Raw genomic sequence first — 19836 nt, 5'->3', positions numbered from 1 at the left:
CCATTTTTTAAAGAATTTTTCGTGACATTTGGTAGTTAGTGTGCACGGAGTGTGCACGAGATGTTTGTGTACATAGGATATGTTCTCTATATTGATTGACGGGTAGTCGTGTACTTCACGCGTATGATTTCCAACTGTTAAACAGTAATGTTTTTTTTTGTTTTTTAATAAAGTTGCTTTAAAAAATAATATTCATTTATTTTTTAAAATTTTAAAGCTAATACTCAATTAATCATACATTAATTAGTAGCTTTGTTTTGTGTGCCTAGGGAAAACTTCCCATCACCAACTACCCAACACACCCTTTGTGTATACTTTAAAATAGAGAGAGAAGATCCAACAATACGATCTATAAATAGCCCCATCCAAAGAAAGCCAACCCAACCGGCCGTTTGCTGAGCACACGGTTCACCTACACATGGAGGGAGTACAGCTACTACTCCCTGTGGCACAAGGGTCGAACCCTTGCATTGCACTTGTTACTGCCGGCATGGCCGTGTTAGCAACTGCCTGCTGGTTGGTGATCCGTTTGGTCTTTGTGAAAGGGAACACCGATCGTCGCCCATGCGAAGCAGACGGGATGAGGATGGTGCCGGGGTCCAGGGGCCTCCCTATCATCGGCGAGACGCTCGAGTTCCTCGCCCTGAGCCCCTCCCTTCAGATCCCCGCCTTCTTCCAACGCCGTCTTGATAGGTAATAAATCTATATCTATCTATATCTATATCTATACCTAATTAAAATATAAGTAAGGCTTCCGGTTAATCTTTTCGTCCATCATTAAGAGTGGGCCCACACGATAATTCGTCGCTAATCCACGATCCGAAAGCGTGGCCACGATCTCTTACGCCTGCAAATAAAGGAGAAAAGAAAAATAAAAAAAGAAAACCTTGTTTATGGAGCAGCCCATCCAAAGCAGCCCAGATTGGATTAGTGACGAGGCAGCCCATCCAAAGCAACTGCAGACCGGCCCAGATAGCAGCTGCAGCCTACCAGCGAGCCCACAGAGCGGAGGAGAAGCAGCCCACCAGCCCAGCACAGTACTGTGCAACACTGTAGCAACCGAACACGAATAAAGTTTGGACTCACGCCAAGCAGGAAAAAGAAGAGATCTTATTACTTAAAACATGTAGTCACCAATAAAATGAATTATTTACCGACAAAATAAATTCTTTTTTTTAAAAAAAAATAATCACATGTGTCTTTCTTTTTTTTTAGAAAAAGTAATCACCAACAAATTGAATCATGTTTACATTTGGATTTTTTTTTGCTCATCAATTGCTCATTCGCCACAGGACACCTAATCACATCACTTTTTTTTCATTCATTGTATAATTTCTTCTATTATTTAGAGTGAAAGTTATTCTGCGATATACTATATTTTTTTCTTTCCTTCTGATTATATAAGTGAGTGGTTATGCAATTGGAGTGCAGTGAGGTTGATCCGATAGCTAGCAAAAAAATATTTCTTATATTATTGCTACTCTTTACAATATGAAAAAAAAGTGCTTATCAATATCGAGTACCAAAAAAAAATAACAAAGTACTGCAATTGACTCATAATAATACATGACAAAAAATAAATATTTTTTGTGGTTTCAAAGTTTAGTATCCATGTCAGTGGATTTAGAGCAACAAATAATTATATCATGTTAGCGTCTTATTTGCACTAGAAAGATTCGATTCGACTATAAAGACCCCAATGAACCTGGTGGGTTTTATGCTCCTACACACTAATTACTATTTTTTTCTTCCCCCAATGCAACGCATGGGCATTTTGCTAGTAATGCAGGAAAACATGTAGCACGGTATATTTATAAACGAAAAATATTTTTTGATAAATCTTTTATATATGTGTTCTTATCAATTTAAAAGTAAAGGCTGAAAAATGAACTTTGATAAAAAAAAACACCTCAATATCAACTACAAATTTAAGCTTGAAATTCAAATTTTGGGTAATAAAAATAAGCGAAAAGATGAGGCTCTAAATATGGCTAGACATGTGTACTCCATTCAAAAATCTCAGGTGTACTTTTTATCAAGATTAATGAGAAATTAACTTACCACGTATGTAATGAAAACCAATGATTTTATGGATCTACATAACCAACGCAGATATATAAGGTGTCATAAATGCTCGAGTGGATTGATGAGCCTTATACCGATTTTAATTTTGAACCAACAAATATGAGGCGTTACATATTTTGTGTTCTGTACTAGTGAGGACCTACGGCTCAATCTGTAATTTTGGTGCAAAATAATGAACCATGAGATACAATGGAGTCACCCTATCCGAAATAATCCATTTTTATCCCTTTTATGCTAGGGAAATATCGTTGTTCCATCTATTAAGGGCATCACCAATGTATATGGCAACGTGTAGTTTTTACCTATGGCAATCTTCACAATATATATGGATACAAGGTATCATTAGGAGAAGAGAGAAGAGTAGAGATATATAATATAATTTATTCCATATGGGTAGTCCATATGCATATGGATACCTTTTGTTATTTTTTCTATATAGACTAGTTGCACAATGGCAATAGGTGGCTGAATGGAATATTCTATTGCTTATGGACTACTTTTACAACACTTTGTGATACCCTTAGTACGTTTTATGTCAGTAACTGACTCGATGCATCCCAAACTATAAATTTTTAACATTTCTATAAGTGATTAAGAATAAAGTGAAAACCAATATGAGAAAATTAAATGAGGGGTGTTTATATTTTGGTAATGTTGGATTAATTTAAATGAAGGTGTGGTGGGAGATGGATGGAGTAGCTTAAATTAATGTGGGAATTTCTAAATATTTTTTGGAATTTATAGATTTTTATTTTAAAATTGGGATATGAGAGCCTACTATATATATAAATATTACTAAAGACAGGTTAATAAGGGGCATCATATATCACTCAACAATACCATATAATATACAATCCCTCAGTTTCAATTTAGTTGCCATTCGAGCATTCAATTTTGTTTTTCAAAAATAATTATTGTTCTGATCTTCCTACCCTTCATAAAAATAGTCATACTTCCTCATAACGAGTTTTAAAACATGCTTTTGGGAAAGATAATGAGTACGGAGTATATAGTTAATCAGGGTAGCAGCGTGTGTAATCCAAGATGGCAGGAATGTAATTTGCTGAACCTATCTCCTAATTAATTTAGTGATTGCTAGAACGATAATTAAATTGAAACAGAGAGAGTAATACAAAACATATGCATATTAACATCCAAATACGCTACTTTCTGGTATGGTCCACTTTTCAAAACTAACATGATTATGGAAGACCTGATTGTTTCCCTCGATCCGGAGGTGACCAACTTTGTGTTCCAACAAGAAGAAAGGCTTTTCCAGATGTGGTATCCGGACTCGTTCATAAGGATCATTGGCACCGACAGTCTGATCAGGACACACGGGTTGTTACACAGGCATATCAAGAACTTGGCCCTCCGGCTTTTCGGCCCTGAAAATCTCAGGCGAGAAATTATCCATGATGTGCAGAAAACGGTGGAGGCTAGCCTTTCCTCATGGCTTAATCAGCCAAGCATCGAGCTCAAGGAGGCAGTCTCAAGCGTATGTTTGATCTGTTAATCCTAAAATACTACTACTTCAATGTTTGAAAATATGGTGCTGCTGATTTTATTTGGTCAAAAATTTAAAAATTGAACTATCAACGCCCCTCAAAATACAAAGATTATTTCTATAGTATATTTTATTTATAAGTAATTTTAGAATATTATAATTTTGTAACATATTATCATTATATTCTAATAGAAAATTAACAGTCCCAATTACACCAAAGACTCAACAGGGTGATATATATATAGAGAGAGAGATAACTACAAAGGTAATTATTTAGCTAATACAGAACAATTCACCTCATCTATAATTACCTCAGCGGAAAAAAAATCAAAATCCTAGCTATGAAGCTAACTAGATAAGAATATTTGCAGATCCAATACCATGATTTGATTTATTTTGAGACCGAGGGTATATACAATTAATGTTTTATATCACTACTATTTATTGTAGATGATATTCAAGGTTACAGCAAAGAAGTTAATCAGCTATGATTCCTCGACCTCCGACGGAAAGATGTGGAAACAGTACGATGCTTTCACTCAGGGACTTTTTGCATTTCCATTATGCATTCCTGGCACTGCATTCTACAAATGCATGCAGGTAAATGCATATAAGTTTGATGCACTTTGACATGGATGAATAGCAGATTGATACAAAGTTCAACTAAATACTCACCGAAAAAGGAAACTTAGAATATAATCATATATGTAACTACAAAATTAGTACTAATAGATCAAGTTGCATTCATTTATATGTAATTGAATGAATTTAACCTACAATGCATAGTTATCCTCTCTAGCTCAAAGTTGACAAACGCAAATGAATTTAACCTACAATTAATGCCTAAAACATAGTATCCAAAAATATGGGTCACGTAATTCGTAATCTCAATGTGAAATTTGGTCTACTGACTGGCATTGAAATATGAAGTCATCCTTTGCCCCTTAGAAGTAGCATGTTGGATTCCTTTTTCTTCATTGGAAATGGTAGTAATCCCAAGAGAGGTCACTGGCTTAACAAAAGAGAACTCGTCACCTATGATCAGTGTAAGTAGTGTATGTATGTGTGTCGGCATCCTTCGGGGTGCTTCTTGCAATAGTCCGTAACTAGAAATTCGTCGCGCCAAATGGCGCGCCCTTTTTAGCATGTTCTATGCATATGAACGTAGAAATTTCAAAAGATTTTGGTAGGATTAGACCGACTTCATTAACTTGTTCATTTAACATGTAGATTTATTCAATTAAAAATCATCATATTTTAATCTATTTATGGCATAGCTATTAAAAAGTGTTTTTATGTAAGTCTACATTATTTAAAATGTACTTATTTTTAAAAAATATTAATTATCAAGGTTTATCTTCAGCCAAATAAGCCATGGTCTTTAAAAATAAGCTTTACAAAATGGATTGTTTTTTATGTAAGTCTACATTATTTAAAATGTACTTATTTTAAAAATATTAATTATCAAGCTTTATCTTCAGCTAAATAAGCCATGGTCTTTAAAAATAAGCTTTACAAAATGGACATTTTTAAATAACGACCGTACTCGTTTTTTACATAAAAAAGACCAAATCAAATTTATGATAAAAAAAACACCTTTTCCTCGTTCAAAATATAAGCATTCAAAGTTTATATCAGAATATAGCAATTGAGTATCCGTCCCTTATCTCAACCAATCATAATATTTCTTATTTAATTTTTCCACTTACTCACCTAGTTTATATTTGGTCTTCAGCTAAGAACTATGTAATAATGGCTATAGCTTCTATTGAAGTAAACACTGGATTTTATCCATTTTCTAAAAAACTCACCTAGTTTATTAATACTTATACCCAATTCCAAACATTTTTTTAGACCTACAATGACGGGGCATTTCTCACCAAAGTATAACTAACAAAAAAAAAATCTACTCCAACCCCGAAAACTTTATTTCTAGCAATTCTTCATTTTGCCAAAGTTATATAAATATCGTAAAATATTTTACATGTTAAATATAACTATATCTTTTGGATCCATCAAAACATGACAATTTAAAAGCTGATTCCGGCTATCGGTTGGCAAAAGTGAAGCATTTATTAACTCTCTTTATTATTTTATTTGTCGATACTTATCAACTGCATTAGTGCAAAGAGACAGGTAGAGTAATGAGTTTTCTAGAGATTCTGATGTGCAAGGGACATCAAGAGCTTATTCTGATTGACACGTGGCAAAATTTTGGTGATGTTTAGCTAATTTTTCAGTCTGCCACGTGGCCCAATAACAAGCTAGAATCATGACCCTGAAATCGGTATTAAAAGAAAGATTTATCGGGAAGACATTCACCTTGGGAGATTGCAAAGGTCAGGCTCCCTGTTTTATAGCGATATATGGGAGATTGGGAGGTCTCGGGGGCATATGTTCCAATAATGAAAGCGGGAGTGTGGATGATCCTGTCGCATGTCATTAGAAACAAGGGCATATTGATTGGTGTCGGCATGGACTGTGTCCCACACGACTTAGTCTTTTTTGGTAGTAAAGATTGACTAATTTGCATGGTTATCCCATATTAACTTGTAATCTAAACAAAACTTGCAAACTGATATGAAGAAATGAAGCTAGATAAATAACATGTCTGTGATTCAGGAGTCAGGAACATTACACTTTACTTCCTCTGTTTCTTTAACTAACTAATGTCATGTAATGTAAATAAAAATGGAGTGAGTATCTAGCTAGGTTCGATCATCATAGACCAATTTATCCCTGCAGGGGCGAAAGAATGTCATCAAGATGCTGAAAGAAATACTCGATGAGAGGAAGAACACAGAAGAGCACCATGAAAGCGTTGACTTCTTTGATGTGATAGAGGAAGTTAAGGCCGAGAATCCTGATCAAATGACCGAGAATGCCGCGTTGGACTTGCTCTTTTTGCTTCTATTTGCCAGCTTCGAAACCACATCATCCGGAGTAACTGCAATGCTCATATTTTTGACAGATAATCCCGAAGCCTTGCAAGAACTAATAGTAAGTACTAGTACAAGTCATATGAACTCCTTTAATAAATTCATACTAGAAAATCAATAAGGTCAGATGTTCAATATTTTCATCATTGATACCTTAGGATTGAGCTATCATATAGGAGTATGTGACAACCGATATGTTAAGACATATTTAATTAATAAGAACATATGTATACATAAGAATTATAGCAGGAATGTGAATTTGATATCTACGAATGCATATCTATACTCCTTATAAAAAGGAGTATTGGTGGTGGTGGTTCTGACACCACAACTCCCAATTTTTTATGAGACAAAAAAAAAATAGAGCCCCACAGGTCAACTACTTTCACCAATTCTATATTTTTTATGAGAATGGAAAAAAGACAGTCTGAGGTCAAAGGGTCCACGTGTCGATAACAAATATGTACAACAATTAAGATATGATAATAATGGGTTAATGGTAATCTTATTTAATTAAAATCCTATTGGCTATTGCAACGCATGGGCTTTACCCAAAAAAAGTTACCGTGGTAATGCTATTCATTTCCAAATAATCCAGGATACGTTTTCTTGAAAATTAATGATGTTTGGTCTTTTTAGGAGGAGCATAATAACATTCGGAAGAGAAAGGCTGATAAGAACTCCGAAATCACGTGGGAGGAATACAAGTCTATGAAATTCACATCTCATGTATATGCCTTCAATTTCTTAACTTCATTTCTACATAAATAATTAGCAATCTACACATGTTTATGGTTAAGGCCAAATCGTCGTACAATATATGCATACATTCATCTCCTTAATTATTTGTAACCTTAATTATGTGTAGGTTATACATGAAGCTTTAAGGCTGGCAAGCATCGCTCCAGTGATGTTTAGAGAAGCCATAGAGGATGTTCATATAAAAGGTAAAAATGAATTGTTTTTAACAAGAATTAGTTATACAAGTCGTAGGTAAAAGTTCTATACCTCCTTTCCGTATTATAGGTAGTTTGACAAGTTCATTGAAAAACATAGTAACGGTTACAACATCAAATTAGTTTTATTTAATCAACCATTGACAATATTTTATAATATATTTGTTTTATGTTGGAATTTTTGCTACATTTTTATAAAGTTTGTTAAATTTGATGAAATTTGACTTATAACAAACCCAAAATATCTCATAATATGGACGGAGGGAATAGTATCAAATTTGTCAAAAAAAAAACATTGCAGTATGTCTTCTTATGAAATATATTGGTATAATTTATACAGGTTTTGCTATCCCAAAAGGATCAAAAATTATGATTTGTCCTTACACTGTTCACTTAAACCCTGTGGTTTAGGACCCCAACACATTCAATCCTTGGAGATGGAAGGTTTGTGAAATTCATAAGGAGTTAATTTCTATCTGATATAATACTTAACCATGCATTAATGTATATCTATATTCCTCCTAGTGAAAACCAATATTGAGCAATTAAGGAGCCAACTTTTTTGCATGTAAACACATGCAACATTGTAATTTCAAATGTGAGCAGGCCAAATATTTAAGTATATAGGCAGGATTCTCAAGTGTAGTATAGTTCCATCAAACGGGATGTCCAACAATTAACATGACGAGCCGCTGAATTGAGTTTTATTACATTGAGATAATGTTTGACATACTTAATTTGGTGGTTTGTTCACAACTTACATGTTTAAATATGGTTTAAGTTTTGTTATTGTGCTACATAATTTATTAGTGTAATCTGAATATAGCAAGCTAAGATACCCAAACAATTGCTATTGGCTGATAAATAAGAGAGTTTACTCTACTGATCTTGCTAAGTACTACACGTTATTGCTAGAAATAATGGAGCAAAAAGCCCACTGTTTTTGTTAGGCATCAGGTCGAAGGATTAACATGATCATGTGGATATTTTATCTACAAATAGAATTCCAAACATAGCTTACTCACACTAACATAAAGGCTTGCATGTGCTTAGATATCAAAAAATAGGATTAAGGAGTGCGGCCTATACAGCATTAATTCCCTCCACAAAGTTTTGATTTGTTGCATGCATGTTGCTATATATGTACGGAATATTCCTGAACCTGCTAGTGGTGCCTCCAAGGATTTCATGGCCTTTGGAGGGGGGCTGCGCTTGTGTGTTGGTGCTCATTTTGCCAAGCTGCAGATGGCGGTTTTCCTCCACTGCCTAGTCACTAAGTCCAGGTAAATTTTTCACTCCTATTCGTTTCATTCTACATTAAGTATCAAATCCTAACTATAAATCTGAACATGTGAAAGATTTGATTCTTTTTTATGGAGGGTGTACCTTTTTCAGAATCCATCTGAGAACCTAGAGATCATTTTCATCTGTATTAAAACATGTGTATACAGCTTTTGCAAACATTTTGTTATATATGCAAGTAATGAGTGTACTTAGGATTAAGAGAACCACTTCCCTATATATCCATGGATGCTTAAGTGCACTGCAAAAAAAAAAAAATTGATCTTTCTGTCTACGATTGTCAGTTGGAAAGCAATCAAAGGAGGAAGAATGGCCCTTTCTCCTGGACTACGATTTCCTGAAGGTTTTCATATCCAACTTTTCCCAAAAGCCTGAAGTACTTGGTCCATTTACTTCTTGCTCCTACACAATAAATAATGTTCATAAGCATCTATGTTTCAGATGCAAATTGCTCAATGCTTTGATGTAATTTCTTCACTTCGCTATATATGTCGTGTGTGTGCCGCCCAAACTATAAATAAATATATAATTTATATATGTTTGAGTCCTCATAAGTAGTAACAAGCAATTTGCTAATATGTTGTCGCATACTCGCACAGTCTTCACCTATGTCCTCGTATAGTAAGTACTATGTGGAAATGCATAATGTATGTAAAATGAGTTCGATTCATAAGAAGCATATACTCCCTCTGTTCAAAAACAAAGGTATTCTAGTTTATTTAGCAAATGTTAAGGTTTGAGAACAAAATGCTATGGGCTACCTTTGCTAAATGACTACTCCATGCATGCGTCTATATAAACCATAATCAATTCAGCTTTTTAATGATATTTCAATTTCAGGTTTCTACCTAAGTTGCAACATATACTCCCACCCGTTTCACAATGTAAGACTTTCTAGCATTACCCACATTCATTTAAATGTTAATGAATCTAAACACATACATATGTCTATATTAATTAACATTTGTATGTATGTGGACAATGCTAGAAAGTCTTACATTGTGAAACGGAGGGAGTAGTGTTTATCTGAAGATTCATAATGTTATTACATATCTATAGAGAAAAAAATTCTTTGTATCTACTATCTCCATTTCTTTTTTTTAAGGAAAGCGGCAAGAGTATTGCCGAATATATTAGAAGAAGAGTAATAGGCGGTTTACAGGATTACATGATTACATAATTGATGCGACGTAACAGCTTAGAAGCATCCCAAAACCATATATTATGGTTTGATAGGGTAAAAATATACATCATGGTGGTTGAAATACAAAACTGCTTTATTGAATAACTTAGATGATCTGGTGTGCTGTCCGTTGCACGTCCGGTTCTTCTCCTCTGAAGATCTTTGCATTCCTTTGGAGCCAAATATGCCACCACGTCTTGACAAGAACACCCACCTTTCTCCTTGCTTCCGTCTTGTTTTCATTCTGCATGATACCTGCCATCCATTCTTTTATGGAATAATAAGTCTGGTTATTCTGAATACCTTGAACAGCAGAGACAAGATTCCATGTTTCTTTTAGGAAATCACATTGTCGAAACAAGTGGTCGGTATCTTCAAATTCTCCTCTACATAAGGGGCAAATCCAGTCACACTCCCAGTGCCGAATCAGCATGTTTTCAGCTGTTAGAACCTTGTGGTGTAGGATGAGCCAACCTAAGAATTTTTGTTTTGGAAGCGCCGACGCCTTCCAGTTCAACAGGAAAACCTTGTCTTGCTGAGAACCAATGAATTGGAAGAGATAAGGACTTTTTGCCGAGTATGTGGCCACATTATTCCTTGTCCATTAGATTGTGTCTTCTATTTCATTTAGCAAAGTAACACTGCTCAAGAGTCCTCCTAGATCAATGAGTTCCTGGATCTCTTCAAAATTTGAAACTACCTCCGTTTCATGTTATTATAAGACTTTCTAGTATTACCCACATTCATATAGATGTTAATGAATCTAGGCACACATATATGTCTAGATTCATTAACATATATATGAATGTAGGCAATGCTAAAAAGTCTTATAATATGAAACGGAGGAAGTAGATTTAAGGAATCTTAATAATTTCCCTTTTTTTTTATGCATATTGTTTAGGGCCTATTTTGTTTTAAAATGAAAATTGAATTGTTTAAGATCTCACATAACAAATAAATGGATAGTTGGGGTTGTGATGTTTATTGGAAAAGTTCAACTGCTGAAAGAAAATCTGAAAGCCAAATAAATAAAGTACATGTCTTGGATTTGTGCGGACCACATCTATTCCTAACATTCTTGTGCACGACCTGCAAGCCTAGCATTTGGAAGGCCCGCAGGATTGGTTATTAGCTTAGTGGTAGAACGAATCGCTGATATTGCATCATTGTGCCTGGGCAATAAGTTCTCTCACCTATATGGATAGTTGAATGTACTCATTAGCATGGCATACTCGTCCTGTTTAAATCAGGGTTTGAAACATGCATTTTTCTTTTTCCTATGGGTCCATGTGGGTGGAAGCAAATAAAAATGAGAAACATGTTATCCGCTCCCGCTTCGCGTTGCCGGTGCAATGCTAATAATTTCCCCTTTTTCTTATGCTTATTGTTAATGGCCTCTTTTGTTTGAAATCGATAATACATTTTTTTAGGATCTCACATAACAAAAACATGGATATTTGGGGTTACGATGTTTATTGGAAAAGTTCAACTGTTGAAACAAAATCTGAAATTTGTACATATTTATGATTTATAAAATTTAAACTGCTGGGCAAAGCCCTGGCTGTAATTTCAGTCAAAAAAAAATCTGAAAGCTAAATGAACAAAGTACATGTCTTTTATTTTTGTGGCCCACATCTGTTCCTAACATTCTTGTGCAAGCCCTGGAAGACTAGCATTTGGAAGGCCCCGCATAATGGGCTATTAGCTTAGTGGTAGAGTGCAGACACCACTGATATTGCAACGTTTTGCCTGGGCAATAAGGTCTCTCACCGTCAATGCACTCATCAGCGTATGACCCAAAGATATGGATCATGTAAGACGCATTAGCATGGGCATACAAGAAAATTACACAATGCAACTTCACCATCCCAAATTCACCCAAAAAAAAAAATTCATGCTCACAAATTGACAAAAAAAAAACAGCCAAGGATGTCGTCGTAGTGTTGGAGTTATCCTCCGTAGTATCATCGGCTAGCGTCTTGGGGAAGAAGCTGAAGCTGTGCACAAGCATTGGCGTCGACGAGGGAGGGCGGAGGCCAGCCGCGACGAGATCCACTTGAGGCCAGGCGGCAGCGAATCCACTCTCCCGAGGCCAGCGGTGGCGGAACCGCCATTTGTTGCTGCTCTTGCCGCCGATGCATGAGGGAGAGAGAAAGGAGGTTGCATCGACACAGTCATCATCCTCTCTGCCAGATCCACCGTTCACAGGCCAAGCCACCACAACCCTTGCTCTGTTGCCTGATCCGCCTCCTAGGCCCCGCCTCTCCTCCTCCTCGTCGCTGAGATGCCATCGATGCTCCTCCTCATCATGACTGAGACATTTTCGCCATCGCTCCTCCTCGGAGCCGCCACCTTTGCACCTCCTTGTTAGAGCCGTCGTTGCTCCTCCTCGTCAAAGTCGCCGCCACTGCAACCAAGTGGTGGGTTTAGCATGAGAGAGTGAGAGATGAGTGGCAGGGGGAGGGGAGAGAAATGAGTGGTAAAGGAGAGGATAAGGAGATGGGGCTTAGATTTTTTTTTTATGCTGGGGCATGAAATTTTCACGTACGAAGTATTTGATTTTTACAAGTGGGGCTATAACTATAGCAGCTCCTGCTATTTTTCCAATCGGTTTATAAGTGGGAATTTTATGGTCCACCTGGAGAAATGAAAGCTAATGTTGTAAACACTAGTACAGATTCGGCCATCCTTGACGAGTCATATGTGTCGAGCTTATACGACCTATTTTGGATGACGCATCTCTAAAGGTTCAAAAAGTATCCCATTTAATACATGACTATCAGGGATGATCCGTCACTGATATAAATCATCTTTGTCAGGTCATCGTTCTAACACGTCACAGGTAACCTATAACGGGTCACAACCATACCCCTTCACCGATTTAAAGTTATCTTTGTCGGGTGAAAGTTCTAGCACGTCACGGATGACCTATAATGGGTCACAACCATACCTCGTCACTGATTTAAAGTCATCTTTGTCAGGTCATAGTTCTAACACATTGTTGACGGTCGTTATCGACCAGTTTCGACTGTCAATATTACCCAATTAATGAGGACTAACTATGCTTGCAATGCATTATTCCATAAATAAAATATTCTATTCCACTATATGCTTGGAAAACTAACCATGCAGGAGAAGCTATCAAAATGGAGGAGAATCGACAGTACAATAATCGATCAATCAAACAGACGCTATCGAGAATCAGACTTATGGATGGATGGGCCAAGAACTCAGAAATGAGCCATCATTCTGACCCAAAACATTGTGTACCATAAAGTGGGGCCCACATGACAACATCCTGAAGAAGGTTGTGGGCCAGGGGAGCCAGCCAGGGTTCGGCCGAACCCCCAACTGGCCCAATCCAGCCCATTTTCGGCCAGGCAGTTACTACCGGCATCCTATGACGGTTGGAGCTAATTCTACCTGAAGAAACTGTCATGGACACATGGCAAGAGGAGATGAAATATGCTCTTTGGATGCTTGACCATGCCACTTGTCATGAGGAGAGCAAAGATGCTCCTAGGATGCTTGGAGTATCTCCACTCTCCCAAGGCACCTCATGGGCTATAAATATCCCTTCTCTCATTCATTCCCACACACACCTCAAGAAGAAGATCAAGAGCTCTCTCAAGTATTGTTTAGTATTTATAGTGTTAGTGGAGTAGGAAATAGAATAGTCTTCATAGTCCTCGAGTCTTCAGGAGAATTCGGGTATGGCTTTAATAACTTTCCTTTCTTCTTTTGTAAGACTTAATGAATTAATAGAATATTCTTCTTTATACAAGTTTGGTATTTTATTCCATTCATATTACTTGAGTACCGACTTTACTTTATACTTGAATCAATATAGTCGTGTAACTAGCTTTCCAGATAGGTGTATTGGTGTGGGTTTAGTGTCCGATTATTCGGATGCTCTATGTCGGTTGCAAGGATGTAGAGTAGTATTTAGTAATGTAAGCGCGGTGCTTAGATTATTAGATACCATTAATTGGGGTTATATACTGCGGATGAGAGGTGGGCCGCTGATGGTGACAGCTCAGTACGGGTATTCCTCCACGCCGGTATATAATCCTAAGTTAATTCCCTGGGGAGGGTACTCCTCCGTATTTAGCCCCGGTTGTATGGTCATGATGGGCTGTCGTAAGGAACTCGGCAGACAGGGGTGGCTTCTTGAAACACCGGGAGGACACTGGGTACGGGGTATTGGTTGCATGACTATATAATAGCAAGTATAGACTAAAGATGTATGTATACTAGAAGGACAAGAATGATACTTTTCTTATTCTTTCTCCACTTAGCTTAGACTATATTTTAGTGAGAGTAGTTCTTAGTTCTTTCTTCTCTGTGTCAACCTACCCTTTGAACTGAACTAACCCCTACATAGACTTTGATGGATACAAGTAATATATGTATTGTTAGCATAGTACTCTCTTATCATATCTTCCCTTGGGATAAAATAAATATGATACATTGGAATACTCCCGGGTGAAATGCTACAATGGTATACTCGTGCGCTTGCGGATCACATCTGTAACCATAATATACTAGGATTATTTCTAGTGCTACTTCTGGGAATTATATTTCCAGTAGTGTCGCTAAGAAATACCAACACACAGCATGAATGACCCATAACGGGTAACAACCATGCCCCATCACGGATAACATGTCATCCGTGCCAGGTCTAATAAGATAACCCATCAAAATGACAGCACTCATCTGTGACAAATCTTAATGAGATAATCTATTCTATACCACTGAGTTTGTGCGAGTTCAATGATTTGCCATCGACATTGTATCTTTCTATAATATACCGGCCACTTTATCAATTGTTCTATAATACGCCACTGGGTTGGACATTCTTTTCAAAAATACCCAAAATACCCTTATGAACATACAAGGTTAACAATTGATTTATCTCACTAGAAATTCCAAAAAAATGTGAAAACTTTTATGTGGTCTCTTTACACAACATGAAAATTTGTATAGGAGTTTCAAGTTTTTTACACTTATTTTTTTAAATTATAACTTTTATGTTATATTGTATATAAAAATATTTTTTATTATTATTTTTAATATAAATCATCTTTCACACACTACTAAGATATTTTTATGCTATCATCTCATTTATAAGCAATTTCTCTAATATACCACGTAAAAATATTTTTTGTAAAAAGATAAATATACCAAAAAAATTTAAAACTTGTATACAAACTTCCATGTTGTGTAAGGAGGCCACATAAAAATTTTCATATTTTTTTGAAACTTCTAATGAGATAAATCAATTATTTATCTTGTATGTCTCTAAGGGTATTTTAGGTATTTTTGAAAAGAAGGTCCAGCCCAATGGCATATCATAGAACAATTGCTAAAGTTGTCGGTATATTATAGAAAGAGATAATATCGATGGCAAATAGTTGAACTCGAACAAACTCGATGGTATAGAATAGAATCTCTCAATCTTAATTAACACCCTTCACGGATAATGTTACCCTCAAGGGTGACAGTTACGAACCTCCACGCATGAGGAAAAATTCAAATTTTTGAAATTTTCAAACAACCTCAGATTATGAAAGTTGTAGATGTCGATGAGATTTATAACTTCAAAACTGATAACATTTGAATTTGAGATAGTTTACATGGCCGAATATCTATACCTATACTAATTTGGCACTTTTTAGGAGCCCTCACGTTAATAAGAAAGATCCGACCGTTGATTAGATTGATCTTATTATCATGACCGCAAATCATACTTAAAATTATCTCAAATAAAATATGTCGTTTTGCAATATTATATTCTCTTTTAGTTATACATACAGTATGAGCTGTTTTTGTGGTCCAACTATATAAAATCAATGTGTGTTTGACTCTTATTCTGTGATAAGTAATTGGCACCTAAGATTATTGGTTTTGATATTTGGTGATTATTGGCAAAGTGGTTTTGGAGATAATTGGATTTGTAGGTGATGAATATGGACTGCTTATTGTCGGGTCGGGTTAGACCAGGCAGGTGTTGTCGGTCAGACCGGAGGTATGCGTGTGGTCAGACCGGCTTGCCCGCTGTCTAACCAGCCGACTCTGTGTCGGTTTCGGTTTCGGGTTATTTCATTGGATATCCGTGGATAGTTCATTTTTATGGCTTCTAGATGGATACTATGCGTATATAATACTGTTGTTTGCTAAGAATGAGTCAAGTTGGAGATAGCTGGGTCTCGGAATATAGTTTTTTTTGTTTGATTCATGTGTAGGTGTCTTGATGCCTCGGAAGAGTATTGCCGGTGATGGATTAAGAGTCAACTTGGAGATAAGGTGATGTCTGGACGGTCACATATCATGCAAGATACTTGGGCTAAAGATCAATGCACGTGGTTGGTGAAGATTCCATATGGCATACGATGGAGATATTGTGTGTGTATGGGATGCGGAGTCAAATTTGGAAGTAGTCCAAATTTGGTACAATTGGAGTTTGTAAAGTTGGTTTCTTATACAGGAAAGTTTCCTAGAGGGATTTGGACTTCTGGTATGAGTTTGGTTCGTGGCTTTAGGCTGCCTACCTCATGTATAAATAGAGAGGGAGGGTGAGGCCTCCCGGTATCGCTTTAGAGAGCATTGAGTTGTGAGAATAGTTCAGGTTTCGGGTTTAGTGGAGATTTTCGTGAGGAGTGCTGTTGCTGCACTTTGTAAACACAGAGAGAAGTAATAAAGTTATCATCTACTTTGGGTGTTCTTCAATTTGTGTTTGGTCGGGTTCGGCGGTCTAACCGGCGAGACACCGGCGGTTAGACCGGTGGGTACACGGCGGTCAGACCGGCGTCAGTGACAGGAAGCATAGGCGATTTCGGGATGGTTAGACCGGGTGATCTACTCCGGTCAGACCGACGACTTCCAGGCGGTCAGACCGGCGGATCAACTGCCGTCAGACCGCGTTTCATCGATTCAACGGTAACTTTTAATTCCACTTAAAGTTTTGGTTTTTGGGTACCGTACTACAACCATTCACCCTTTCTGGTTGGCTTAGTAGAAAAGTAACCAGCATAGTTTGGTTACAATTAAAAATTAATATTTTAACATGACCCGTGTAATGCATGGGTTGGTGACTACTGCATTATAAGTGGTGAGAGCTATTTTGAAATACATAATTTTGAATTTTTCAAATGATCTCAAATGGAGACATGGCCTATATCAAAGTCAAAGGGTTTGATGAGATCTACAACTTTCTAATTGAAAATATTTTCATTTAAGATTGTTTTCATCTCCGAATAAGTGTTACAAGTGATGTGATCTATTTCAAAAATATTTTAATTTAATGTGTTTTTCAAACAACCTTGGATGGAGATATACCCTACACTAAAGCTGTAGAGCTCGACGAGATATGCAACTTTGTAGTTCAAAGCATTGTCATTTGAAGTCACCTAGCATTTCAATTTTGTGTTTTATATTTGGATATAAATAGTTAAAAAATAACATCTGATTATCAATCAACATGTGGTCTGTAGGTGGGATGGTAAGATTGGTTTGCATGTGTTGAGAGGTCTTAGGTTTGAATCTCATGTATGACATGTATGCATTTACCACTTGAAAAATAAATAATTTCTAAGTAGTGATATGTGACCATTGTTAGAATATCCATGCAATATTTTTAAAAAATTAGGATCTTTTAGGTTTGAATCCCATGGATGACTCTCATTGGTGACGGATCAAAACTACCACCTGTCATGGATGAGCGTGACGGTCTTTTATTTAGGCCCGATAAAGATGATTGTCATCTGTGACGGTGGCCGATCCGACACATATGACATTTCACACCACTTACCTTTGTTTCGTGACGGTACCCCTCGCCGACATAGGTGAGCCTTCCCGCCCGTTATAGATGAGCTATCCCGTGCTATTGAAAAAAAAAAGTTTTCTAGAAGTGTGTTGTCCTCGCTGTACAACTAAACTTAAAATCTGCTTCTAAAAAGTTAAAAAAAAAATAAATTGAAAATGTTCTGGTATATGAAACACTATGAGTCATATAGTAGCACACAAAAAATAAACTCAAAATTTGATCTACACATATTGAGGAGAAAAAAAAAGATAAATCTCTTGTGAATAGTAATGTGAACTATTTGAAAATCTTCTTTCTTCTGGTTTACATAAAATTTGAGATGATTTTTAGTGTGGTACATAGATGTAATAGTGTTTCGCATCTGAGAATGTTTTTTCACCATTTTTTGTGGCTTTTTGGGGTGCGCACTTTTTAAATTTGGTAGATATACCACGGCACTGTTTGGGTTCTCTCGATCAACCTCACCCTCCCGTTGAGCACACGTACGATTTGCAGAAAGTGTTTCGAAATGGCCCTCTACATTGTTTGCCTTCACACGCAAATAACTTCCATTGCAGCTTTCGTGCTTGACTACGGGTGTGTTTAGTTCATTTTAAAATTAGAAGTTTGGTTGAAATTGGATTGATGTGATAGAAAAGTTGGAAGTTTGTGTGTGTAGAAAAGTTTTGATGTGATGGAAAAGTTGGAAGTTTGAAGAAATATTTTGCAACTAAATATTTTGAAGAAATAACTTCATTTCACAAGTTAGGGCATGTTTAGGTCATGCATGAAAATTTTGGCGTGTCACATCGGATATACAGATACATATTTGAAATATTAAACGTAGACTAATAACAAAACAAATTACAGATTCCGTCTAGAAACTGCGAGGCGAATTTATTAAGCCCAAATAATCTGTCATTAGCAAATACTGTAGCATCACGTTGTCAAATCATGGCACAATGGCTTAAAAGATTCGTCTCGCAATTTACACGCAATCTGTGTAATTAGTTTTTTTTCCATATTTAATACTCTATACATGTGTTCAAACATTCGATGTGACATGTTAAAAAATTATTGTTCAAAAACTAAACAGGGCCTTAAAATAACCATACAACTAGTAGCATTAATTATTAGTTTTAAAAGATAGGCCAGCATTCAGCTCATAGACCGGACTTTTTTTAAAAAAAAATCCTTTGAAATTGAATGCTTTTTTCCTTCAAAAGAACAATGTCACATTCCATTATTTGGATATGTGCCTTTTTCTAAGAAGCCAATTGCTTTTAGAAAGGTATGTTCTGTACGTAAAGACTTCCAAAATACCGCGTGATAGTTTTGTCACCTCCAGTGATTATGAATATATATATAATGGTCTTGCACATGTTCCTGGAATTGCAATGGAAATAAAGTAGTTTAGGCCCTGGTTTAGTTCGCAAGAGTTTTTCCAAAAATGTCGTATCAAATCTTTGACATATGCATAGAGCATTAAATATAGATTAAAAAATTAATTACATAGCTAGGAGGAAACTCACAAGATAAATCTTTTGAGCCTAATTAGGCTGTGTTCGAGAGCACTCCCTAGCAGGCAAAACGGAGCAACGTTTAACGCGTGATTAAATAAGTATTAGCTATTTCTTTTTTAAAAAATAGATCAATATGATTTTTTTAAGCAACTTTTGTATAGAAACTTTTTACAAAAAGCACACCATTTAGTAGTTTGAAAAGCGTGCGCGCGGAAAACGAAGAAAAGGGGTTGGGAACTTCCTCTACCGAGCGCAGCCTTAGTCCATAATTAGCTATAAGTGCTACAGTACCTCACATGTGCTAATGGCGGATTAAATAGGCTCAAAAGATTCGTCTCGCGGTTTTCAGGCGAGTTATGAAAATAGGTTTTTCATCCGTGTCAAAAAAACCCTTCCGATATCTGATCAAATATCCGATATGGCACCTAAAATTTTTCTTTTCGCGAACTAAACTTACCCTGATCGTGTCTGTGAGCGTGTCTTGTTTATGCCGCATGTTGCTTTCAGAAATGTATTAGTCAAAGTCAAGAGCCAAGA

The 19836-nt window shown here is 36.4% G+C and overlaps 1 pseudogene; it reads left to right on the top strand.

The window, feature by feature from the left end:
• Positions 1-438: 438 nt before the first annotated feature.
• LOC127752460 (cytochrome P450 87A3-like) lies at positions 439-9252 on the top strand (annotated as a pseudogene).
• The last annotated feature ends 10584 nt before the right edge of the window (positions 9253-19836 follow it).

Source organism: Oryza glaberrima, chromosome 10 (assembly GCF_000147395.1).
Source record: "Oryza glaberrima chromosome 10, OglaRS2, whole genome shotgun sequence".
Lineage (NCBI taxonomy): Eukaryota > Viridiplantae > Streptophyta > Magnoliopsida > Poales > Poaceae > Oryza > Oryza glaberrima.
The sequence above is the reverse complement of the archived record's forward strand: the minus strand, read 5'-3'. Positions and strand labels throughout refer to the sequence as shown.